This window comes from Aedes aegypti, chromosome 3, assembly GCF_002204515.2.
Source record: "Aedes aegypti strain LVP_AGWG chromosome 3, AaegL5.0 Primary Assembly, whole genome shotgun sequence".
Lineage (NCBI taxonomy): Eukaryota > Metazoa > Arthropoda > Insecta > Diptera > Culicidae > Aedes > Aedes aegypti.
Window position 1 is genome coordinate 262,300,207 of NC_035109.1, and position 26,724 is coordinate 262,326,930.

General features: G+C 36.6%; 2 long non-coding RNA genes across 2 annotated transcripts in view; both read left to right on the top strand.

Moving 5' to 3' along the window:
- The window catches only part of LOC110679507, a 259,908-nt gene that overhangs the window by 64,684 nt on the left and 168,500 nt on the right, over positions 1–26,724 (top strand). The window lies entirely within an intron of this gene.
- Positions 8,458–8,768, top strand: LOC110679508. The gene is made up of 2 exons (XR_002502540.1): positions 8,458–8,503; positions 8,709–8,768. It is a non-coding gene; the product is annotated as an uncharacterized LOC110679508 (long non-coding RNA).

Genomic DNA, 26,724 nt, shown 5'->3' on the forward strand with positions numbered 1-26,724 from the left:
ATCAAATGGAATATTTCGCTGAATTATTTTTTTTATTAATGATTCCAATACTCTCCACATATTCGCCCACAAAATCAACTGGCTGCATCTGACAGCGAAATCTGGGCTGCATATGACGTTGCTTTTTTTCCTCTTCGCGAGTCTCGTCTCAGTTGTTGCTCGATTTCATGTCTGCATAGCAACCAGTGTGAAAACTTGTTATTATGTGAAAACCGATTTCGCCACTAACGTGCGTTTGCGAAGACAAGCCATTTTTCTTCTTGATTCACATACGGATGGTTGGCCATAGAACCGTGGAATATTTTGTAATACTGTACTTTTCCTTGAAATGTTTGGACTCCGAGTTGCTAGTCTACAGATAGCAGATACAAATGCGATGGGTTCGTTTTCCTTTGGGTGGAATTATGGGAGAGAAACATGTATAAATTCGTTTCCAAAAATGTTCTATTCCAGAAGAGCTGAGTTAAGGTTGAATAGGGTTCCTGGGATGTCCAGGATTAATTTGTCTAGGACACGGAATGAAGCCGTGCGTGGCATCCATAATTACTGATTATATTATGGTTGTTATTTTTAATCAGTTTTTCACTGCAGTCCAGAAAAACGATTGTTATGAACGTTTTCCGAACCAATCAGCATTGCAAGCTAGTCTGTTATCCCATTTGCTTCTTCCAACAGACAAAAAGGCATTGAGAGTCGACTTCCTTGCAGATAAAACCCTTCCAGTTCGCAACCCCATTTCCCAGAGGTTTTAAAATAAAATTACAAAAGTTTTATACATTGTTTTATTATCACAACAAATTAAGGATTGCTTCAACACATGAATGATTCATTTGAATGGTCCTTTCCTCCAGAATTGACGGAATATTACTGCAAAACGGTACTCATATTGGCTGCAGCAAATAAAATTCCAGTACTAGAGATGTTATTGAAGTGTTGCAATATTGGCTTTATAAAATTGAGTGAAGAAACACTTCCACTGACACACTTAAATTTGGAACATCGCCGAACTTCACTTTTGTTGGACAGAAACACAAAATTTGTTCACTTTATTATTGCTAGCTGAAAATAAAGTTTGACATACGAAATGTGCAAACTAGATATCGTTAGAATTCCAAATCCAAGTAATCGCGAATAGTTCTGAGCAAAATGCGAGTAACTCAAACTTGCTCTGTGTTCAAAGTGTTGCTCTGAGCAAAGCTGTCCCACCCCTTGGTTTCAGAGGGTTGTTCAAAGACAAAAGTAAGTAACCGAGAGACTTTTTAATTTAATTCTAAAACGGTAAGTTGTGGGTTGTTGGTATGTTCCACAAAGTTGTTCAATTTCAGAAGTCACACAAATTTGCAGAACAGACCAACATTCCACGACTTACCGTTTTCCAATTAAATTAAAAAGTCTCTCGGTTACTTACTTTTGTCTTTGAACAACCCTCTGAAACTCTATGGAAAATGACAGCAATGTAAAAATTCCCCTGCTGGCAAAATTTCAAGTTATTTGTAGTTCGTCATCCAAATTTCAGTCAAATCGGACTACCAGAAGCTGAGATACAGCACCCCAAACTTGGGCATTTCATATGGGAAAACAGCATTTGGTTACTAACTTATATCACTGACTGTATTAGCAGTTCTCATATTATTGATCAAAAACGGCGCCGGTCAAGTCCTTATAGCCAGATGGGATGGAGAAGGACTGTTAGAGTGTAATAATTGTTGCTGTTAGAGACCGAGAATACCTCTACATCTCCACAATCACCAGAAGAAATGGATATTGATGAGGAATTCCAGTTATAATTCGCACGAAGTATTCCGGCAAAACTCTAAAATTATGTGCGGTCTCTGTCGGGAATTATTGTGAGCAGTCATCAATATGGGAATGGCTATGGTAATTTCTCTAAAGATTAGTGATTTACTCTAGTTATTCTACTTTGGACTTTTACCCGGAATCCATGGGTTATACTAGGGATTCCACCAGATATTCTTCCTGGGATTCTACCGGGCATTTTAACAATAATTTCTCTAGGAATTTATCCACACATTCAACCAGAAATTCCTCCGGGGGAAATCCGTCAGTCATACCTTCTGGTAGCATTCTTCGAGAGATTTCTTCAAAGGATCCTCTAAATTTTAGTATAGTATATAAATCATACAGGAATTCCTCCACTGATTCCTTCGAAGATCAATCCATTAAATTCCTCAAGTAATTTCTTCAGTAATTCTTCGGGAAAGGCTGCCCTCCAAGAACTCCTCCAGAGATTGCTATTACAATTTCTTCAAAGATTCCTTCAGAAATTTCTCTAGAAGTTAGTTCCACGGATTCCGTCACGCATTACCCAGAAGTCACATCGCGAATTATTTCAGATACTTCGCAATGTATTCCTCAAGAAATTCATCACTAGAAATTCCTCCAAGAATTTCATCAGAACCTTTTTAGGGCTTCCTTCCTTCCCTTCAAATCAACTAGAAGTTGTTTCAGAACTTCCTCCAGGATTTTTTTCAGTTATTCTTGCAAGTGGATTTTCTACAGATTCCTTCAGGAATTTATACAAAAATATCTCGAGGGATTTCTTCAGAGATTCATTCAATGATTCATTGAAGAATTCCATTGAAAAATCCTCCAAAGATTCATTTAAGAATTTCTCCAGTAAAACATCAGGAAATTCTAAACAGATTCTATCAGGATCAGGAATTACTCTAGAAATTCTCAAAATGGTTACTCAAGAAATCCCTTCCGTGAAGTTAATACAGGAATTCCATCAAAAACCAAACATTTCCACCAGGAATTTATCCCCTTGCTGATTTCCCTAGTAGTTCCTCCAGAAAATCCTTCACCGATTTTATTTAGAAATTTCTTCAAAAATTCCTACAGGAATGCAGAGATTTACTCCAGGAACTCTTGTTATGATTATAATCAGAATTTATCAAGGAGTTCTTCCAGGGATTCTACCCAGAAAACTTCCAAGAATTCCTCTAGGAAGCCTTCAGGGACTCCTCGAGAACCTGGAATTCTTCAACAGATCCCACTTGTCATTTTTTTAAAGGGTTCTCTAAGGTTATCCTCCGGTATTCTTCTAAAGAATCTTCAGTAAATTCTTTTATAAATTTCACAAGTATTTCTTTCAAAAATTCTTCCTCATATTCTTGAAGGGACCCTCTAAGGCATTCGACCTGAGAGTTGTGAAGGAATTACTTCAAGAATCTACCAGAAATTCTTCTGAGATTCCCAAAGAAGTTTGTCCATAAATTCCTTCCAGTATTTCTTTAAGAATTTGTTTCAACGAAACTTTCTGTTTTGAATCCCACGATGAACTCTTGATGCAGTCACCCAAATTGCTGAAATCTTCATAAAAAATTTCTGGTGAAATCCTCATAGGAGATTTCTGGTAAAATTCCTGAAAATCCTCAAGAGTCCCAGGAGATATTCCGCAAGATATTCCTTGAAAAAAATCGACTAATCCATTGATAATTTCCAGGATTGGTTCCTTAAGGAGGAATCCCTCGATGAATTCCACGGAGAATCCTTTGAGCAATTCCAGAAGGAATCTCTTGAGCAATGATTGAGTAGTGATGAAATCCTTATAATAAATTTGTGGTAAAATATTTAAGAAAGATGATGGGATTCCTCGAGGAACTTCTGATGAGATCTTCAAGCTATCTTAGGAGGTCTTGGGAATTTCTTGCGGGATTTGAAGTGTTCAAACGCATTATGGGGATTACAAGCATGATCTTAACTTACAGTCAAATCTTGAGGGTTTTGTGAAAAACTCCTTATGGGCTCTGAGATTCCTATAACGACATCTTGTAGGTTGTCTTGTATATAGAGAATTACCAAAGTAGCCTTGAGCAGTGTCTCAGCTGGATCTGATAATTCTTAGCCGCATGTCTTGACTTTCTTATTGATTCTAACTTCGAAATACTGGTTTTAACTTCGGTGGCATGTTGGGGCCCAGATAGCCGTAGTGGTAAACGCGCAGCTATTCAGCAAGACCAAGCTGAGGAACGTGGGTTCAAATCCCACCGGTCGAGGATCTCTTCGGGTTGGAAATTTTCTCGACTTCCCAGGGCATAGAGTATCTTCGTACCTGCCACACGATATACGCATGCAAAAATGGCCATTGGCATAGTAAGCTCTCAGTTAATAACTGTGGAAGTGCTCATAAGAACACTAAGCTGAGAAGCAGGCTCTGTCCCAGTGGGGACGTAACACCAGAAAGAAGAAGAAGAAGGCATTTTGCGATTTTCACTGATATTTTGAGAAAAAAAGTTTCCCAACGGAATTTTAAAAAAATTAAGCGGAAAACTCAGAAATATCTTCTAAAAGCCGCTTTAAAAATAAATAAAGATAATCATAATTGAGAATCTTTAGTTTTTTTCAGAGATGCGGATTACAAATGACTCTTAGCGGGATTCTGATAATAAGCGGAATAGTATGAAATTCCCATAAGAATTTTGAGAAGTCTAAGAGGGATCTCAGCTATATCTGTTTAACTTTTGAGGATTACTAGCAAAATTTCCAGCATTTTCACCACCATTTTCATTTTTTTGAACAGTAGGATAGTATTTCTCGTAAGATTATGTGATTTTCTAGCAAATTGTAACGAGGTTTCCTATTGAGATTCGAGAAATTTTTAGCTTAAATCTGAGCACAGAGTTGCTCCCTGTCCCTATCAGACTGAGATTCCTCTATCGATTAAAATTCAGAAGAATTTAACTGTGAAAAAAGCTCCACAAGCTAAAAAGTTTGAAACCCCCTGCTAAAAAAGAACTTTTTTTATACTTCTTCTTCTTTGTGGCGTTACGTCCCAACTGGGACAAAGCCTGCTTCTCAGATTAGTGTTCTTATGAGCACTTCCACAGTTATTAACTGAGAGCTTTCTTTGCCGATTGACCATTTTTGCATGTGTATATCGTGTGGTAGGTACGAAGATACTCTATGCCCTGGGAATCGAGAAAATTTCCTTTACGAAAAGTTCCTCGACCAGCGGGATTCGAACCCACGACCCTCAGCATGGTCATGCTGAATAGCTGCGCGTTTACCGCTTCGGCTATCTGGGCCCCTTTTTTATACATATACATTTATTAAGCAGGCTTCAACGTTTTAAGGCATTACGGAGCCGGATTCAAAAATTTGTAAACAAGGAACATTTAGTCAAAGTCTAGGATACACAACACATCTCTAATATCTTATTTTTCTGGTTTTCCTCGGGCCTTGAGGAATGTACATAGATTCGATCTGGCAACTCCGTATTCGGCACCAGACAACATGGTTGATGACTTGGTAACCTGGTCCAGAACCACATCGATAACTATCTGCGAGCCCTATTCGATGTAAATGCGAGCCTTACGAGAAGTGGTTGGACATCAGCCGACACATTATCTTGATAAAGTCACGACTTATGTTCATTCCTTTGAACCACGATTTCTTTGATATTTGCGGGAGAATGGAATGTTCTGCCCGAATCACCTTCATTCCATTTCGGTAGCCAACTGAACAAGGACGGCTGATGGGCTATTGCTAAAATTTCATTACAGGCGTCCACCTTGGAGACTGTGTCCGCTTTCTCATTGCCCGGAATCGAGCAATGCGACCGGACCCAAACCAAAGTGATGGTATGATTCGACAAAGCACTCAGAGTAGATCGTATTTCACGGAGGAAATAAGGAAAATGCTTTACCGGCCTGATTGGATGCATTGCTTCAAAAAATAAATCGATCAGAGGGATAAGAGGTGATCTCAGAATGAAACAACGGATACACTTGACAGGTGCACCGAAAAACAATAAATGTAATGCACTACAAATAATGCAAGAATTCTACTTTGATCCTGTGGAAAAGTGCACATCGTATTTGGCCGAAATCAAAAAAAAAAAATCAGATCATATTCTTAACAAGGAACTGAAACGACCTGCTACAACATTAGCATAATAGTTAACTCGGGTATTTCACTTCAAATTGCTATGATTCGAACGTTTACCCGATGGAAAAATCTACTTATGTATGTGCTGAAAATAATTTACCGGATCTCATACCCATCAGATAAATTATTATTTAGCAAGCAATCGTTAACTGAAAAAATGAGAATTGTTGGAGATTCTGCCTGGGGAATTCCGACTACGAAAAACGTTGCCGTTCAGCTGCCTGGTACGAGTCTCAACGATTCGTTTGCGCGAAGAACAATCTCGAAAGTTAGACTTATGGTTGCCCCCGAAATTTGCGCATACAAACTTTTTGGTATCTTTCTTCACAGGACAGTGAGAAGAACCTTCGCAAAAAAAACCTGGCATTCATGTGGAATGTGTTCCAGGACTCCACTTTTGGTACCGACGGCATTGAGTGGGGTTCTAAAAACTTCCTCCAGGTTTCTGGAAATGATCTCATGTCACACGGATATCGAACATAAGTTTTGATTTTTCTAAAGCTTTTATATTATTTAGATCACTTATGTAAAAGTGAACTAGATAATATTCTTGAGAGAGCCCTTTCTGACGAATGGCAGATTCGGTTCTCTTTTTCGTAAAGATTTCTTGGACTGGGGAAAGTCCATTTTCCATGCCATTTTTGATCTCTTCAGGTTTGAGTGGAAATCTAATTCAGGGTACCTTCTGCTTTCATATGTCTTCTCATGACGTAATTTACAACGTGCCCGTCTAGCAAATTGAGAGCTGTGAGTTCGACTCTCACCTAGAAGACGTATAACTTTCACGTAAATTTCACATCAATTACACCATTTAATGCAAGTGCAAAGTAAATGGTAATGTCTGCATTTTTGGTAGATATTTCTAATGTTTCTACTGCTTACCTAAGTAAAATCGATCAACTAACGTTTCCAATTTGAAATTATGACCACAAATTTGTTCTAGTTTCTCCTCCGTGCGTCGTTCCGATATCGGCTTAATTTTCCGCACTCTTGCCGCTCAGTGCCCTCCCCATTCGCTGGTTGTTGCGAAGGTGTGATTCGGCACTTTTTTAATCACACTATAAATTACACATTCAACATTCACAAAAATGGATTCCCGTATGTGTGTGCGAAAGCGGATTTTTCCCTTTTATTGTGTTCCGTTGTTCCTGCCGTAAGGCTTCCGGGAGCCCCAATCAATTTTTCACCAATCAGCCCACCATCAGCTGCCGTGCAATGCATATTTTATTTCTCGAATCCTCTCGCAGTTTTCAATGGCGTAACGGGGTTGAGGTTCAACGTGATGCAATTCAGAGCGATGGATGGCTCAGTGAGTGGTCTTTGGCCAGCCCTTTTACTCGACGTTTCTGGGAAAATCAAGCTTTTTGTTTTACGGTTGATGATGTGCTGCAGGAGGGGGAAAACTTTCAAGTTAATCTGAGGTACTTTATTTTCACCTCCCGACCATTGGTCATGCTGCTTTTTTTGCTGATGCTCTTACCTGCAATATTCGATTGAAGCTATCGTTATAATTGAATTTTGGGAAAGTGTAATCCTATTGCAGCCAGCATTGCTCCGCACTTCGGTCTTTCTCTTTCTCGGTTCCTGCCAAATATGGACATTCCGGCCTTCCCTCATGCTTTCGATGGTACCTCGTACTGGTACATGCCGAAGATACCTGAACCGGTGCACCACAGCCCCACAAACACACACACAATCCGTTATAAATTGGAGAGTTTGACTGCCAACTGACCAAGAATCGGTCAACCGTGGCCGGTGATTGGTTTAAAATTTAATCACAGTGCTGGCAGAAAGCGAAGCGGTCGATGATGAATTTTGTATCAATTTGGGGAATTTTGTCCGGCGATGATGCACAGTAATCAAGCGAAGCGCTGCTGAGGATTGGCTTGGTGGATTCGAGCGATAGCTGTTGGAGTGCTGGAAACAATTGTAGCGTTTGGTTCGGCGAATAGTTATTAATTCCATTAGTCAGATTTTGGTATTATTTGGTTCAAAATTATCTATCATTAGCCAGGTTTCAGATACGCCTACATTTCACAAGAATTACTTTAAGTTTAATTTGGTGACCATTATTTAGGCAAAATAGGGCGTAATGAATATCCTGTTGTAGAATTCTACAAAACAGAAGATCAGACTCCCACTTAGGAGCATTCGCAAGCGACTTATCGCTACATGACGCAATGTTGAGAAGTGATGTCGGTGAGCTTCCTTTGCCAATTTATCATTTTTATATGTGTATATATATCATTTTGCACAGTCGGGGCCTACCTTATTTATTTATTTATTTATTTATTTATTTATTGCATTTTTCACAAGCAGCGTAAGATATAAATCTTATAATTGCCACAAAGTAGTTATGGAGTGCGTCATGGTAACAATCACTTTTACTTTTACATATTACAGAAAAAAAATATACTAAAACTAATTAAAGTGTACTTTGCATTGCTTCTTAAACACTATAATTGAATTTATTTCCTTTAAGAAATTCGGCAGAGCATTCCATAAACCGACACCCTTCACGAAAAATGTACCTGAATATTGTGACGTATAATGAACTGGGATGGAAAAATTTCTGCTTCTATTACTTCTTAAGGTGAAGATGAATCGAAGCCAAAATTCAAATTTTCAAGAGCACGGATCTGGAGAACCAAACATCCGTTTGAGCTGAAAACCTAATCGATTGGTCACCACCAGCTAGTGACCAATCGATTAAGTTTTCAGCTTAAACGGGTGTTTGGTTCTCCAGATCCGTGCTCTTGAAAAATTGAGCTTTGGCTTCGATTTATCTTCACCTTAAGGATCTCAATTTTGTGTGCAAATATCTAGGATTTTTGGTAAGAATTAACTTATGAACTATGATACTAATACGTGCCTTGTAAAAACCATAAAAGGAGTTGTCCAACAGTGTTTGTTGAAGGTGAGAAACATGGTCCAGACGTTTTAAACCATATACAAAACGAACACATGAATTAAGCGCTACTCTAAGTTTTTCTTGAGTTCTAGACGTTACACTGAAGAACAAAAAATCACAAGATATAAAATATGGTAAAATGAAAGTTTTGAACAATTTCAATTTCATATCGAAGCTGAACAGATTAACCTTTGAATAAAGAGATCGTGAAACACCATAAATTTTACCACACTGACCTAGAACGTATTTGTTCCATTTGAAAGAAGTTTCAACAGTGTACCCTAAACTGGTTGCACTATCAACAAATCTAACGGGGTCAGAACCTATTTGAATTTTTGGACATTCACAGCTATTTCCACGATTTATTAAAAGAGCATTGGTTTTTCGAGCATTCAGTTTGAGAGAGTTCAGTTCAGACCATTTCCTGATAGATTCAAGATCTTCATTAATGAAACATGCAATAGTCTCTGCATCATATTTTTTACAATCAAAATACAACTGAACATCATCAGCGAATAAATGTATAGAACAATATTTAATAACAGATGGGAGATCATTTATGTATAAACTGAACAAGATAGGACCTAGAACAGATCCTTGCGGAACGCCCGAGCTGACATTAAGAAAACTTGATAAAATACCATTAGAAAAAACGGCCTGCTTACGATTCTGCAAATATGATTGTATCAATTGCACAGATTGCCTACAAAATAAAAATTGTTCTGCAAGCTTATTACACACTATTGAATGTGATATGGAATCGAAGGCCTTTGAGAAATCCAGTAATATCATAATGACTTTATTTCCTTTATCCAAGACGATACCAATGTCATCGCAGATCTTTATCATTGCAGTTTTGGTACTGTGACCTGGACGATACCCCGATTGATAATCGGAAAGTAATTTGTTATCGTGAACATAAGCACAAATTTGCTTTTTTAAAATTCGTTCGAAAGCCTTGGACAGTGCGCTAAGAATACTTATCGGCCGCAGATTCTCAAGCGTATTGCAATTATGCTTCTTCTTAATAGGTATTACTTTCGAAAGTTTCCATGCATCGGGATAAACTGATGAGTTGATTATGCAGTTGAAAAGGAAAGTTATTGGCTGAAGGAGCAATGGTAAAATGAATTTGATGAATCTTATAGGTAGTTCATCGAGCCCGACAGCGTTGGAATTTACTTCAAAAATTGCATTAATTGTGTCGTAGTCATTGATGTTCTGAAATGTAAAACCATTTTGTGCAACATTGTGACCTCCAGCTATATCTTCAGAGGGTGAAGAAAAGTGTTGATGAAACGACTTGTTGATTTCATCTGCACTGAAGTCAATTTCAGCACTGGAAGGACGAGTGGAGAAACCTAGCTCACGTAGTTTTAACCAAAGTTGTTTCGAAGGCATTTTTACATCTAACTGACTTTTAAAATAATTACGTTTAGCTCTTAAAATCAATGTGTTTGCAGCATTTTTTAGTTTTTTGAATAGCTTAAAATCATCTTCAACGTTTGTACGCTTCCATTTCTTGTATTGTCGATCCCGATCAATCATTGCTCTTTGAACTTCTGCATTGAACCATGGATTGTGCCTAGCAACAGAATTTTTAACACGTCTCAATGGAACACATTTGTCGTGCAAAGATTTAATGTACTGATTTAATATGTTTATTAATGTAATGGGATCTGTATTCGAATAAAAAATATTCCAATTAAGATCATGGAATTCAGCAATCACAATGTTTGGATTGATATTTTTATAATCACGATAGTAGAACTCATTTGTTTCAGAAGTTGTGTTAAAATCAACAGAGGCAAAGATGAGATCATGATGGGAGATAAGAGGGACGCTAATTTGTCCAAATTTAAGGATTTTATCTGGGTTATTACTGATAATTAAATCAAGCTGTGAGGCTCCATGAGAATGCAAAAAAGTTGGTTCTTGACCGACATTCCGAAGACCAAACGCGTTTAAAGTATCCAAAAACCGATCGGTTTTTCCACACTGTTTCAAAATATTGGTGTTAAAATCTCCCATCAGTATAATTTCATCATACAGTATCCCAAATTCAGTTAGTTTATGGCTGATTAAATCGGAACATTCCAAATCTGGATGGTTATAAAAATTACCAATTAATAACTTACTACCGTTGAACAAAACTTCACAAAAAATAAACTCGATGGTATGGTTTCCAATCAAAACTTGCGACGCTTCAATAGTTTTGTATTTCAACCACTTTTTCAAGTATATTATTAAGCCACCACCAATTTTCCCACAACGATCATTCCTTATCATGTTGTATCCATCGATATTAATAGTTCTCATACCAGTTCTGTCATTCAACCATGTTTCGTTCACGCATTCAACATCTACGTTGGATACACTCATAATTTGGCGCAGTTCATCAAACTTGGTCATATCCCTAGCGCATAGACTTTGAACGTTCAAAGACATAATGGATAATTTTTCAGCAACAAGCATAGATTTCATCACAATCCCAGGTAAACATAAATCCGTTGAGGTGTCAGAATTATGATGACTAGCCATAATCACTGGAGAGAATGTTTAAGAAGCAATGCATTGTACAAAAACAGTCTAACCAAAACATAACTCGAATCAATGAAATTCATTCATAATGACGCAAATAAAACTCAAAAAATGCTTGATAATTTCATGTGTAGCAATTTCAATAGATATTCAATATTAACATCGTAGTAGCTTCAAGACAAATGAAAGTAACTTCCCAGCAGCTACCTTAGCCGAGTGGTTAGAGAATATGGCTACAAAGCAAAGCCATGCTTAAGGTGCCTGGGTTCGATTCCCGGTCGTAATGGATCTTTTCGTAATGGAAATTTCCTTGACTTCTCTGGGCTAGAGTATAATCGTACCTGCCACACGAAAAATGAATGGCAATGATAGCTTCCTTTGCCAATTTAACATTTGAGAAAAAAATATGAAAATCGGTCAATTGAAGTTATGAACTTAAAAATAAATAAAAATTTTGCGAAGTCGCGACCACCCTATTTTGGAAATGGACACCCAAAAACACGTGTATCCTTATCTCGGATAAATCACAAAACAGCAAATTTTCACGGAATTCGGTAACCTATTCAGCTATTACCGCTAGTAGAGAAGTGAATATTTGCTTACATTTGGGATGGTCATCTTCCAGCACTGACTGTTTCTTGAACTAACACAAAATAGCTAATTGTTTGTATATCAATGATGATTTATCTTTCTTTCAGAAATAAGAAAAAGTTTTTTGAAAATCTTCTGGAAAAATTTATTTATCGTTTTTGGTCTAAATTTACCTGTCCTTTATCTGAATTCTCGTTGGAAAACCAGAGCACTCCAACGCTACTAACTTCAGTAATTTTCATATAGATTTCTTAGTGTATTCCAGATTCAAAATATTATTGCTGCGGTTAAACTGCAAAAAAAAAAATCAAATAAACTTTTCAAATGTCCATGGATTTTTTTTAATTTTCAAAATTCTACACCAGGTTATTATTACAGTTATTACTCCGATCACTCATTGAATTTTTTAAAGGGATTCTGTTCGATTTTCTTCAAAAGAATTCTTCAATATAATGTTTTTTTTTTGTCAGTAAGGCCGATACAAATATTTTAAAGAATTTTTGACCCATCGTCATTCGGACGGTTGAAAGGGTGGTTAATAAAAAAAGCATTAAAATCGAAAAAAACATCCAAACTCATCGGATTTGTTAAGAAATTTTGTGTAAACCTTTAAATTTTGATAAATGCTTTTTTCAGCAACCCCCTCTGAATACCAAATTGGGCCCGAAAACTTTGAAAGGGGAGACAAAAAATCAAAATAAAATTCGTATTGGCCTAATCTTAGCAATTTATCGAGAAACTCCTAGGGAGAATTCCATCGAGAATCCAGGAGTAGAACTCGCACAAGCTTCATCAGAGGTTATCCATGATTTTTATTTGAAATTTCTCAGGGATTTTTATAAAATTTCTTTGGAGACATCCCCGAATGAGTTACTGTAACAATTTTTTGAAGATACCATTGAGAAATTTTTCAAACAAATTTGAAATATTTACTAAAGGAATTTTTAGTTCTTAAAGAACAGGTATATTTGAGGAAAACCTAGGAAAATCAATGCACATTTCTGGAAAACTTGAGATTTTCTGCTGAGAGTTCGACTGTATTTTCAATGATTGATGAAATATCGGCAACGCAGTCTTTTCTGTTAAAAACGAGTTTTATTATTTAACTCATCAATCCTTGAGACTTTCTTGAAAAATGTCTGAAACGATCTTAAGATGGATTCCTGATAAAATATCCGTAGCAATTTATGTGGCTTCTCATAGACAGGATTACTTAGTAAAGTCGTGAAAAATAAATGCAAAAAAAACCCTCGAGATTCTCGGAGTAATATGTGATAAAAACTATAGAAAAACGAACAGTTAAACTTGTCGTAATGCCACGAGGAATTCAAAAAAAAAAAAGTCTTAGAAATATTATAAGAGAAATGTCTGTTCAAATGAGGAATCAAATTCAAAATAGGAAGGAATGAATATATCAGGGAAGTTCAATTCTGTAAATAAGTAGACACCCTGGAAAAGCTGAGTCTTGTAGTAGCGACTGGCATGAAAATGAGGAAGTTAGAAGAAAAATTACACAAAAACCTAATTTTGAAAAAAATCTACTTTGAGTTTTTTTAGATTTTTTATTCTAAGAATTATGATGCCTTCTGTTGCTCTGAAAATTCACCTGAAAGTATTGTTGGAATGCTTGGAAACAGTAGATTTTTTTTGTATTCTCAACTCAAATCAGACCAAAATGTCCCTTACTGATGTTTGCCTTTAGGCCCCTCAAATAAGATGAATTTCAATTTCTAACCAAAGATTTCATAAGGTAAAATTTTTTCTTAGCTTCACTGCTTACAATATATTTGCCAACGTTTATCCTACCCATGGTTGCGAACGTGGACGTGCCCTCCTTTTAAGTGCACAAGTTCATGTATGTACTTTCGAAGGGGCCGTTATATAATTCATTCTCATGCGAAAAATTAATTTATCGTTAATTTATCAGATTATCAGAAAAGATTTAATAAATTTTGAATTAAAATATAGAAATCAACTATTTTTTTGCAGTATCTTAAGTTGAAAAGTAGTTTTTAGGCCAATACTAAGGTTTTGTCCTTAATACTAATGCTCTAAATGCAGTAAAAGCACACACCATAAATAAAATTGTAAAAGTTTTGTTGCAATACTTTTTTAATTCAAATTTCTCGCCTACAAATTTGAATTAAAAAAGTATTGCAACAAAACTTTTACAATTTTTTTTATGGTGTGTGCTTTTACTGCATTTAGAGCATTAGTATTAAGGACAAAAACTGTGCTCAGTGTAATCTAAAACAAGAGTGGTCCACAATATCACAAAAAATAATGTATTCAACTTTTTAATAAGCAAAATTAATGATATATACTCTCAGACAAATTTGAAAAACGTCATATTTTAATCAATTTTGCCAAAAAAGAAGCTCTTTGTAGCTCAAAATTTGACCTGTGTAGAGCATTACTACCCAATCAATGCAGGATAATTCAAGAAGAACATGTTTTTATGTCTTGTTTTTCTCAGATTAACTTCTCGCCGTAGACTACGAACGACTTTTAAAAATTAACAAAACGCAAATTTTTATGAATAAAAGATTGTTGATATCTATTTTAGTTCAAAAGTTATTGAAGGGTTTCTAATAAAAATAACTTGTTTTTAAGGCATTTTTTAGATTCAGGAAAAAACACATGTGTATTTTTTTTATAGAACATACAATTTCATGTCGTCTTTCAAATGCCATCAAAAGATATTTTTAAGTTTGCCCCAATCGGAAATATTCACTGAAAATAGGCATTTTTGTGGAGGAAAACCTGATGATTGATTTTTTATCACTTTGGCTGAATTAACAGCCAACATAACAATAATGAGAGCTCAAATTTGTTCGTCGAATAACAAAGTAATAGTAAATTATTAGTTATCATTGAGTTCAAGTTAATAACTAGATTTGCATCATCATATTTATTTTTGAATTTTGAACGATGAGTGTTTTGGATTAAACTAACGCTCCAAATAATTTTACAAAATGCTGTATGACGAAAAGCCAACTTTGTTTAGCAACACACGCTTTATAAAAATATTATAGGAAAGATGAGTGATAACATATTTTGTTATCAACTTATTAAAAAAATGTCTGTCACGGATTCAAAGATAACAAATTTTGTTATGATTCGGTTATCATTGATAACATAATATCTAAACGATAACAGCGATAATAAAAGTTGTTTTCATTTTGATATCATCCAGTTATCCGACTTTGCTAGGGTTTAACTTAGCAAATAACGCATTTTCTTTAGCTTTAAAAGTGTTCAATTAACTACTTTGATGAGATGTCAGAATTAGAAACGCTGTAACCAGAGAACCATTTTTGTCTGTACCACCCTATGTCACCGTAGGAAAGAAGCTATACATCGTTCAAATTAATCACCTCTTCTTGGCAAAGTTGCTTGGAACTGTATGGTTTACAACTTTGCAGAAGTTTGTATACTACAGTTTCTATGAATAAGAAAGTTAGTTATATCATTTCGATGAAAATGTGGACCGCCCTAATTTTCAATACTACCTAACAAATGGCCATGACATAAACCACTTTGTTGAAGGCTGTTTTCGTCTAATGTTTCATTCTAGAGCTCAAAATGCGTCTTCCCGCTTAAAACTGCTTTCTGGACCATATAGTCTATCGGTATCGATTGAAAGACATCAAAAAAGAGAGGGTTCAGAATACACTGCACCACCCATTATCCCGAATGAGATTCTGAACACATATACAATGGGATTCCGACCGAATCTCGAATGGGATTCTAACCGAAACCCGATAGGGATTCTGGCCAAATCCCGGAAGAAATTTTGACCGAGTCCCGAATGGGATTTTGACCGAATAACAAATGGGATTCTGACGGAAATCCCGAATGGGATTCTGACGAAAATCCCGAATGAGGATCTGACGGAAATCCCGAATGGGATTCTGGTCGAATGCCGAATAGGAATCTGACCGAATCCTGAATAAGAATGTGACCGAATCCCGGATGGGATTCTGACTGAAATTCGAATGGGATTCTGACCGAATCCCGAATGGGGTTCTGACCCGAATAGGATTCTGACCGAATCATGAAAGCGATTCTGACCGACTCCTGAATGGGGTTCTGACCGAATTCCGAATGGGACTCTGATCGAGTCCCGTGTGGGAATCTGACCGAATCCCGAATGGGAATCTGAACAAATCCCGAATGGGATTCTTACCGAATCCAGAATGAGATTCTGACCGAATTTCAATGGGATTCTGACCGAATTTCGAATGGCATTCTGACCAAATCCCGAATGTGGTTCTGACCAAATCCCGAATAGGATTCTGACCGAATGCCTCATGGGATTCTGACCGAATCCCGAATGGGGTTCTGACCCGAAAAGGATTCTGACCGAATCACGAAAGCGATTCTGACCGACTCCTGAATGGGGCTCTGACCGGATTCCGAATGGGATTCTGATCGAATCCCGTGTGGGATTCTGACCGAATCCCGAATGGGAATCTGAACAAATCCCGAATGGGATTCTTACCGAATCCAGAATGAGATTCTGACCGAATTTCAATGGGATTCTGACCGAATTTAAAATGGCATTCTGACCGAATCCCGAATGTGGTTCTGACCGAATCCCGAATAGAATTCTGACCGAATGCCTCATGGGATTCTGACCGAATCCCACATGGGACTCGGACCGAATACCGGATGGGATTCTGTCCGAATTCTGGTAGGGATTCTGACCAAATCCCGGATGGGATTCCGATTGAATCTCGGATGGGATTCTGATCGAATTTCGGATGGGATTCTGACCGAATCCCAAATTAGATTCTGACTAAATCCTGAATGGGATTCTGACCGAATTCCGGGTGTGATTCTGACCGAATCCCGACTAGGATTCTGTCCGAATTCTGGAAGGAATTCTGACCGAATCCTGGATGGGATTCTGACTGAATCTCGGATGGGATTCTGACTGAATTTCCGATGGGATTCTGACCGAATTTCGGATGGGATTCTGACCGAATCCCAAATTAGATTTTGACTAAATCCTGAATGGGATTCTGACCGGATTCCGGGTGTGATTCTGACCGAATCCCGACTAGGATTCTGTCCGAATTCTGGAAGGAATTCTGACCGAATCCTGGATGGGATTCTGACTGAATCTCGGATGGGATTCTGACCGAATTTCGGATGGGATTCTGACCAAATATCAAATCAGATTCTGACTAAATCCTGAATGGGATTCTGACCGAATTCCGACTGGGATTCTGGCAGAATTCTGGATGGGATTCTGACTGAATTTCGGATGGGATTGTATCCAAATTCCGAATGGATTTCTGATCGAATTTAGAGTGGGACAGATTCTGACAGAGTCGCAAATATCGAATCACAAATGGGATTCCAACCGAATTCCAAATTAGATTCTGAGTAAAAATTCACCTTGAAACAAATCCGTCTCAACTTGTCGACCAATATCCCATGTTCAGTTGCCTTCTGCTTGTCTGCGTATGTGTGACACAACATCACTTTCCACGGACCCCTTTTCTTCACAGGAAGCGTAGAACATTTTGCCTTTCGTCTTACGATTGGGCAAACAACACCCAAAACCGGGACCCTTCCCTCTGTCTGGCTCGTTGATCCGCACCAAAGCATCGAAAAGGTAGGCAAGGCAATTGTCTACCGTGTCCCATCAAGACGAACAACAACGCAGCGAAAAAAAAAACCGAATCAAGCCATTTTGCGCCAATCAGTTTCACCCCGTGCTCCTCTCGTTCCCATTGGTCGATTCTTCGGGTCCCTCCTTGGGTGCGATACGTCTTTATGCGTATCAGACGATGACACAACCACCAGTAGAGAATCGTGAAGGCAAGGATTCGATTTGAAAACCGTTATCTAAGGATGACGGAATCGATTTCCACATCTTGGCCGGACAGAACTCGCACCTTGATCCGATTGGTGCGGTCTATTTTTATCGGACTCGGAGATCTGTAATTCAAATCATCGTCCCTCACCGAAATCAGAACCACACTCGCACCGGATTCCGACCACACTCGTGTCCGAAAAATAGTTCAGTGACTGGACAAAATGTTTTGTGTCGAAAAACAATTTTACTTTATAATTTGTAGCTTCGGCCAACTTTGACTTATCGATCTTCCCAATTTGGCTCCTTGCTGTACAGCGAGGACGAAAGTTTTTCTACCCTCCTCGGTTTCGGTTCGGGGCTTCGGTTGACCATCGCAGAAGCAGATTCCGGCAGATTGTGGTCTTGGCCAAAACGGAAAACTGAAATGTCACGTAATTCGTAGCGTGAAGCGAAATTTATTATTTGCGTTCGAAGTTTTTGGGCTCCCCTTCGCATTCGGCGACGCAAAATTTCAAGTCAACTTTGGCTCCTAGTATCGGCAGCGGAAAAAAATATCCAACAAAGAAACAAAAAAAAAACTGTTGGAAACAAGGGCTCGGCTGCGGAGTTGTTTTCCCTCAAGCATCATTACGCTCCATAATGAAACAAAAGGAGTGGGATTTTGTTTTCTCGTTTGCAGACTGGGAAACCCAAAGCACAGGCAAACAGACGTGACGCTACGAAGAACTACCGAAAAAAAAAACATTACATACACATTTCAATCGAATTAAATGAACAAATTGAAATTTGTGAAAGAGTAAGAGGTTGTTTCCGAGATACAACCGCCAAGTTGACGTTGGATAACGTTAGCTTCTTCTATTTCATGGCTTGAGACCGTCACGAACTCATGAAAGATTTCTACTGATGAAAATCAAATCAATTTTCATACTATTTGTTGCATGTCAATTCTGACCTATTATGGAAATTGTGTGTTATTATTTGGTTGGTTCGGTTAACACTTCAACACCGATAAAATCGGTCGATGGGAGAAGAAGTATGACCGGTATCTCTTGGTTCTCGAACAAATATTCTGGTCGAACGTTAGGTCCACGCATGATCGTTGCTTTAGTTAGTGCTTTAGATTGGTTGCTTTAGTGGGTTCCGAAGCCAATTTGAGGTTGAAGTACTTCTCCATGAAGTCCGCGAGCTCCATGTTCTCCTCTTTACTCAAATCGATTTTAAAGTTGCCAGTCACGATGATTGGCATGAACTCGTTTTGATACTCGAAGAAGTACCGCACCATAAAGAACTTCTGCTTTGTCGTGGTATCCGGGAAATGTAGAGGCAAATTTGCGATTCCAGAGCTCGACGGTCATGGTCCTTCAGGAAGCAAGTTGCCTAACTCATGTGAACCAAAATTGATGCAATCTGTAGTAAATGAACGTTGTTTGTATAAATACTGTGTGTAGTGAAGTTATTTGCGTCAAAGAATGGTGTGAATAATGCAATGCAATGAATAATGCAAAATTCCAGAATCATGTTTTGTATGTTGTTAAGGGCATTCATAAACTTCTAGTTATAAACAAGCATGTGGACATGGTGTTTGTAATGATGCTTAAAATATATCCCCAAAGCAGATTTTACTACCAAAATTCTCATCAATTTTCTCGTTTTGTTGAAATAATTGAATTTCAGTTGAATGATAGGAAAAACCTTTGGGAATTGCCTACATTTAGGCGTTAACAGCTGTATTCTTGAAATTTAATTATTGATTATTTCCAAATATATTGTCTTGTTTAAAATTTGGTAGGCATATTCGGATTCAGGAGACTCAAATTAAGTTTGTATAGTTGATTTCAAAACTAATAATAATCACATTCACAAGTGATCAATTTCACCCCTAAATAGGAACCCCTGATTTGTTATTTAAGAGATGATTTTGTTTTAGGTACATAAGCCAATAAGGATCATCGTCGTACTTGTTTTCCTGCATTTAGTTGTATGGTATCGATAATATACAAGAAAGCAGACCCGAAAAACCGTGAAAATGATCAATTTCACCCGAAATTACGGTACCGTAAAACGGGGTAACTTTGATAGTGCCAGACCCCCAACAAAGTAAACGAAATAACGAAGTTTCTGTCAATTAGTTAAGAAAAACGAATGCAAAAGTGAAGAGTATTAATATGACACTTCATGTCAAAGCTATTTTCTTTGGAATCAAATGCATTTGAGGATTTTTATGCAAATATTGAAAATTTACTAGATTTTAGCATTTTTGCAACGCTTACAAACAATCTGTTCTACGACCACTATTTGATAAAGTCATAATGAGTATGTCACTTACTCATGATAGCCTAGTTATAGTAGAACATGAATTCGGTCTCAAATCTCTTTGCGAAAACCATTTTTACAAACTGGGACCATTTTTGTAATCTAAGTCAGAAATTTCCATACAGCGTTAAACGCCTAGAGGTATGCAACGCCCTATAAATGTTCCGTAATTCATTCAATCTTGTTCGATTTATACTCCATTATCAAAGTTACCCCAAAACAGAAAACCGACTTTCGATTATATGAAAAATTGTACATCAATTCAGAATAAATCTTTTGGCAATCTATCAAGTGCAATTGATAGCTAGGATATCAGTACTTGTTTTAAAAATATAAATTGTAATTCTTTGAAACAGCATGCATAAATATTGAAGTTTTCTTCGAAAAAACTATCAAAGTTACCCCGTTTTACGGTACATGTTAACTTCAAAACGTCAAAACCGTATAACAGCAAGAAAAATGTGCTTTTCTATGATAAATAAGACATGCCTCGATATTTACCAACTTTTCAATAGTTCAGTCATAAAAATCAATAGTTTTCAGTATTGGAGTCAATTCGTAGAAAGATTTCCAATCGATTGGTGCAAGAATCTTGAAAATCTATCCGGGCGTTAGTAAGTTATTAACAGTCAAAATCTAACCACTTTTCGTGACGCGAGCGATTTTTCGTTTTTCGAAATTGTACTCCAGTATGTTGCCGTAAGACGTTATCCAACGTCAAAACTATCAAAGTTACCCCGTTTTACGGTAACTTTGATAATGGAGTATGAATCGAACAAAATTGAATGAATTTCGAACATTTGTAGGGCATTGCATACCTCTAGGCGTTTAACGTTATATGGAAATTTCTGACTTGGATTACAAAAATGGTCCCAGTTCGTAAAAATACTTTTCGCTAAGAGATTTAAGACCGTATTCAAGTTCTATGATAATTAGGCTGTCAAAGATAAGCAGCCAACTATTCAAAACTACATAAAATAGTAATCGTATAACAGATTGTTTGTAAGCGTTTTGAAAATGCTAAAATTGTGTAAATTTTTAATATCCGTATAAAAAGCCTCAAATGCTCTTGATTCATATGAAAATAGCTCTTACATAAAGTGTCATACTAATATTCTTAAGTTTTGCATTTGTTTTGCTTAACCGATTAACAGAAATTATGATGTGTCGTTTAGTATGTGGTGGGTCCCGCACTATCAAAGTTACCCGCATTTTCAAAGATACCCCGTTTTACGGTATTTATTATTTCTTTAAATATTTTATTAAGAATTTAGCAAGCATATTCGGATTCAGAAAGCTCATTGCAAAAAAATACAATAATTTCATTGACAAGTGATCAATTTCACCCCGAAATGGGATTCCCCGATTTTTTATTTAAGGGATGATTTGTAGCACTAAAAACACATCTGTTAGAAAATTTTGGCACATGAGCCAAAGAGGCTGACCATCCTGCTTGTTTTCCTGCATTCAGTTGTTTGGCATTTTCAACATTATTGAAAACACACAAGAAAAACAATGAAAAATGATCAATTTCACCCGAAATTACGGTACATGTAAACTTCAAATGTCAAAACCTTATAACAGCAAGAAAAATATGCTTTTCTTTGAAAAATAAGACATGCCTTGATATTTACCCATTTATCAATAGTTTAGTAACGAAAATCAATAGTTTTCATTATTGGAGTCGATTCGTAGAAAGATTTCCAATCGATTGGTGCAAGAAACTTGAAAATCTATGCGGGCGTTAGTAAGTTATTAACAGTCAAAATCTAACCACTTTTCGTGACGCGAGCGATTTTTCGTTTTTCGAAATTGTACCCCAGTATGTTGCCGTAAGACGTTATCCAACGTCAAAAGTTAAACGTCTTCGCGGTGAGAAACGAACTCACGACTCCCAATTAACTAGACAGGGCGCGTTACCGCTACGCCACGAGAGAGGACTATGAACGCAGAATCAACCATTCAATTCAAATGCAAAGTATACGTAATGTTCAATATGACAGTTAAAGCGTGCGACGGAAACAAATGTGAGTGTATCATGTCTGTTTGTCCGTGCCCGAAAGGGACCCGAAGGGATGATGAAGGGACTGGCTTACTGCAGCGCAGCGAGTCCTTGTATAAGGAACACGCATAAAACAACCAAATTTACACCGAGAGCGGTCGTCGTCGTCGTCGGCTTTCGTCGGTTCGGGGCAGAGAGATGTGATTCTGTGGGGCAACAGGGGGATTCATAATTTGATGATTTTTTCATAATTTGAAAATCTTTCGAATAAATTTATCCCTCCGAAATGCGGTTTTGATGTTTGACGCCGGGTTAGAACACCGAATACCGAATGTATCGGAAGTAGCAGTCAAGTGGAAACACTAGAAGTGCAGCTTGGTCCAGGGGGTAAGGGTGGTTCGGAATAAGAGGGAGTGCACATAGATGTAGGGTGCCTGGCTATCGATATGGGACGTTGATCCTTGTTCAAAAGCTGTTAACTTTGTGGAAATGAGTACTGAAGTGCGGTATTTCCAAGTATCTGACTACCGAGAGGGCTGTAATGAGTTGCAATTCGGGCAGGTGCAGTTATGTTGACAAATTGTGGAGAAGAATATACTTCTGCCTGTATAATTCATAAATTTTAATTTATTGCCGCGTGTTAAGCATTAAGATTGTTTGTATGAAATTTTTTTAAAAATAACTCTAGTTCCGAATTTGCTCTTTGGAGTAGTTGTAGTGAACCGTTTGAGCAACAAGAAAAAAAATATTGTCATGAAATATTCAAAACCTCAAGTTAAATTTTAAAACACACAACAACCCCATTTTTATTTTCACCATAGAATCTTGAAAGCAAACAGATGTTTGAGGTAAAGTTCCATGATGTTCTTCAGTTTTTCTAAGAACAATTTTGGGTTGATGTTCGAAATTTTGATTTTTTTTTCAATGAATACTTTTTGATGGTACCATGAGCATCTTGAAATCATTCTAAACCATAATGATTATTACGATCACTTCCCTAGAAGTGGCATTTCTCGAGTTATTTCATGTATAATGCTAAAAAATACCAAACAAATGATGAAATAAACTATTTTCATTAGTTACTTGCGACTTTTTATCAAGAAAAATAAGTCAGTACACAGCAGTATACTCTTCAAAACCTATTTTTCATTATGTAGGATCGCGAAAAACAAATGGAAATGGCTTATTTTATTATGTTAATAACTCATTTTTGTTTTAAACTGGAAATAACTCGAAAATGGCTGTTTCTATAGAAGTGAACGTGATAATCATTATGGTTTAGAATAATTTCAAGTTGATTATTATGTCATCAAAAAGTATTAATTTCAACAAAAAAAAAAATAAAAATATAAGGGATTTGAAAATCGTTCTAAAGTGGATCTTAGAAAAACTTTTTTATACAAAATTCTTCATCATGAAAGTTTGTTTATCCTATCAAAATTCCATGGTGAAAATTTCAACATATTAGGAATGTTTTTCTTTTGTGATTTAAAATTTAAGTTTATATAAATTTTGTTAAGTGTATATTTTTTTCTTGTAGCCTAAACGGTTTACTTAAACGTCTCAATATAATATTTTTCTCTTAAATCAAAAAAATCGGTACTAGAATTTAAAAAAAAGTGCCACAACTCATAGGCTATTTTCAAAAGTAATTCTTGAAATAAAACGATCGATTTATCTATGGGAAAAACTTATTCTACCATACCGAAAACATGCACACAGAGTAGTGCTTGATCCGTTGAATCTGTTGCATGCTCCTTTGTGGGTGAGTGACGGAATCCGGATCAATTGTGTCCGATTCGCGTTTCGCGGAAGAAAAAACAAAGTGCGTCGGTGAAAAAAAGCAAACAAAACGTGTCAGTTGTGCTTGATCCGTTGAATCTGTTGCATGATCCTTTAAGGGCGAGTGACGGAATTCAGATCGTGTCCAGTTCGCATAGAAACCGCACTATCGGAATCGATCATCCGTGTATATGTTCACGTATTCATTTGAAATTATATCTTTATCGTTTACCAAAACGAATCCTTTCCCATATCCAAACTCCCAGTGTTTTCTTGTGGAAGGACTCCTCGGCTTCTGTAAAGCAAGTAACACGTCAACATTTCCCTCCCAATCCCAAATTGACCTGCATTCGGACGCAGCCGGCGCCGGTATTGTTTATTATAATAATGAGAGCACCCGTACTTACACATTGAGGATGCTACTGATCCCGCGTAAGTGTCTGTTGGTTCCCTGTGTAAGTACAGCTGTTCTTGCAATAACGGAGTAGCAACTACGGGCGGTCAATCATGCTCATGCTCATGCCCATACCGAAAACATGTACACAATTTACTGAAAATCGAAGATGGTCGAGTTCTGTAATTGATCGATTTGACGTGAAATTCGTCTATAAAAGCTTAAGCTTAAGGAATATAGAGCCATATAGATAAAGAATTCTAAAACGCAGAAAAAAATAAATTTGACAAAGCTATGATTGCAAAGTCGCTTTTAGAAATTAGCAGTAGACTCTCAAGTAACCTTTAATTGGAACGTAACATAAAAAAACGTAAGATGAATGTCTAGTCGAGTATTAATAACGATTCGATTTTTTTTAATCGATTCAATGGTTATTGTTTGAAATTCATTTTTTTGTGTTAAACGAAACAAATTGTTTTGATCAACATGGTCAACGATTTCAAGCTGGCTTAGAAATTGAGACAGAGAAAATATAACATTGAATCATTTGGACGAACAGAATAATCCCAAACTGAATGAGTTAACTCTATTCGTAAGAATAATAACGATTTTTTTCTTTCATGCATTACTCTTGAATTTGAACAAATTTTGAGCAATATTTAGGAAGCATGCAACCCTTGTAGAGTCCTTCAAAGAGTATTTGGACAAATTTTTGAAAAAAAAAACAAGGCTTGAATAATTCGTTAAGCGTTTTCAAGTAGAATCACAAAAAATGGTGTTATTGGAAGAATTCCTGAACAGTTTTCGCAATAAAAAACTGGATGAACCCATAGAGAAATACTTGGACAATCCCTGGAAGATTTCCAAGAGGGAATATAGATTTTTTATTCGAAAAAAAAAATAAAAAGAAGAAGGAGCTGGAGAAATAACTGGAGGAACTTTTCGCTATTTGAGCACTATTTAAACACAAATTTTTGAGCTTTCAAAATTCAAGTGTGAAGATCATATGCTTGACAACAGTTTATTTTATTCCAGTGATGCAATAAGTTACAAATTCAATGCTTGCTATCTTTCTGTGACTGTATTTTAGTTTTTTTTTAATCTTGAAGATATCAATTGAATAAATTCTCCTAATATCATTTTAAGAATTCATTCAATGATTTCTGATATCAAGAGTATGATAAATTGATTCTTCAGGTTGTTGACAGATTGTAATAAAACATTATGCTGTGAGAAGTCTTGAAACAATTTTCATATATATGAAATGTCAATAGGGTCCTAAAAGCCCTGTCCCAATTTTAATAGCAAATGCTTAAGTTTAGGTCAGTTATACATGTTTACTTCATTATTAAATACTTTTCGTTGGTTTAGGGTCAAAAACAATTTTTTTTCGTTTCTTGAGATTTTGTCAAACCCATTGGTTTTAACTCAAGTGTCTATTCCGGGATGTCTGATAGGAACAGCCCCAGTGTTGAAGAGTTAAACCCCTGTGGCATTTTTGTCCACTAAGTGAAAGTTTTTAAATCAAAGTCCAATTATGATATAGCCTGTATTTGAGCGGGAATAAAGGTCAAAGTAGTAGCAAAAACACGCTTTATTGTTTTGTTTAACGGAAACAAGATTTTATCACAAGTTTTTGAGCCCTATAGCTAAAAAAAACTTTGAGTAAGCAATTTACTATTTAGGCATGATACGTGAAAGCATGCCTTAAGTGAATTCCTAGGAGCTCTTGAGTTCCAGAAGCATTTACTCCACAGGTTCATTATACATTTATTTACAGACAACTTGACGAAAAGCATCAAGAATCTCTCTTCAATTTGATCCAGGCAATTTTCCCAACCCTAATAATTTCGATAATGTCCTCAAAGCATTGTCGCAAGATTTCATCCGAGGATATTTCCAGTAATTATTATCTACTTGTTACTCTAGGGAAGATTTCTGTAGAAATATTTTTAGGAATATGAGCAAAGCTCACCCCGGGTTTTCGAATAAACATTTTCAGATATTCTGTTGGAAACTCTGGAAAAAGTTTGTCATTTAAGGTCCAGTGATTCTTCATGCAGTTTCTCCAAGATTTGTTCCAGGTATTCTCAACTTATTTCTCAAGAAATCTATCTGCAGAATGTCCATGCAGTTTCTCACAAAAAATTCCTATATCGTTGCAAATTTTCCATGTTTTTTTTCTCAATTTTCATCTCAGTGTTCACTCCAAGAAATGCTTGAGAAATTATTCTTGCGATTTCTGAAATTATTTCTGTTCTTATTTTTTCTAGTGCTTCCGCCAGAGATTGAACATTCTGCAGGAAGTTTTGCAGAGTTTTGTTCGAAATGTCTTCCAATAGTAATTTAACATCCTTATCTACAATATCTTTCAAAATTTTCTTATAGGTCCAGAAGGTCAGAGATTTTTAAAAGAGTTCTCTTTTGCAGAAAATTTTCTGAAATCTTCA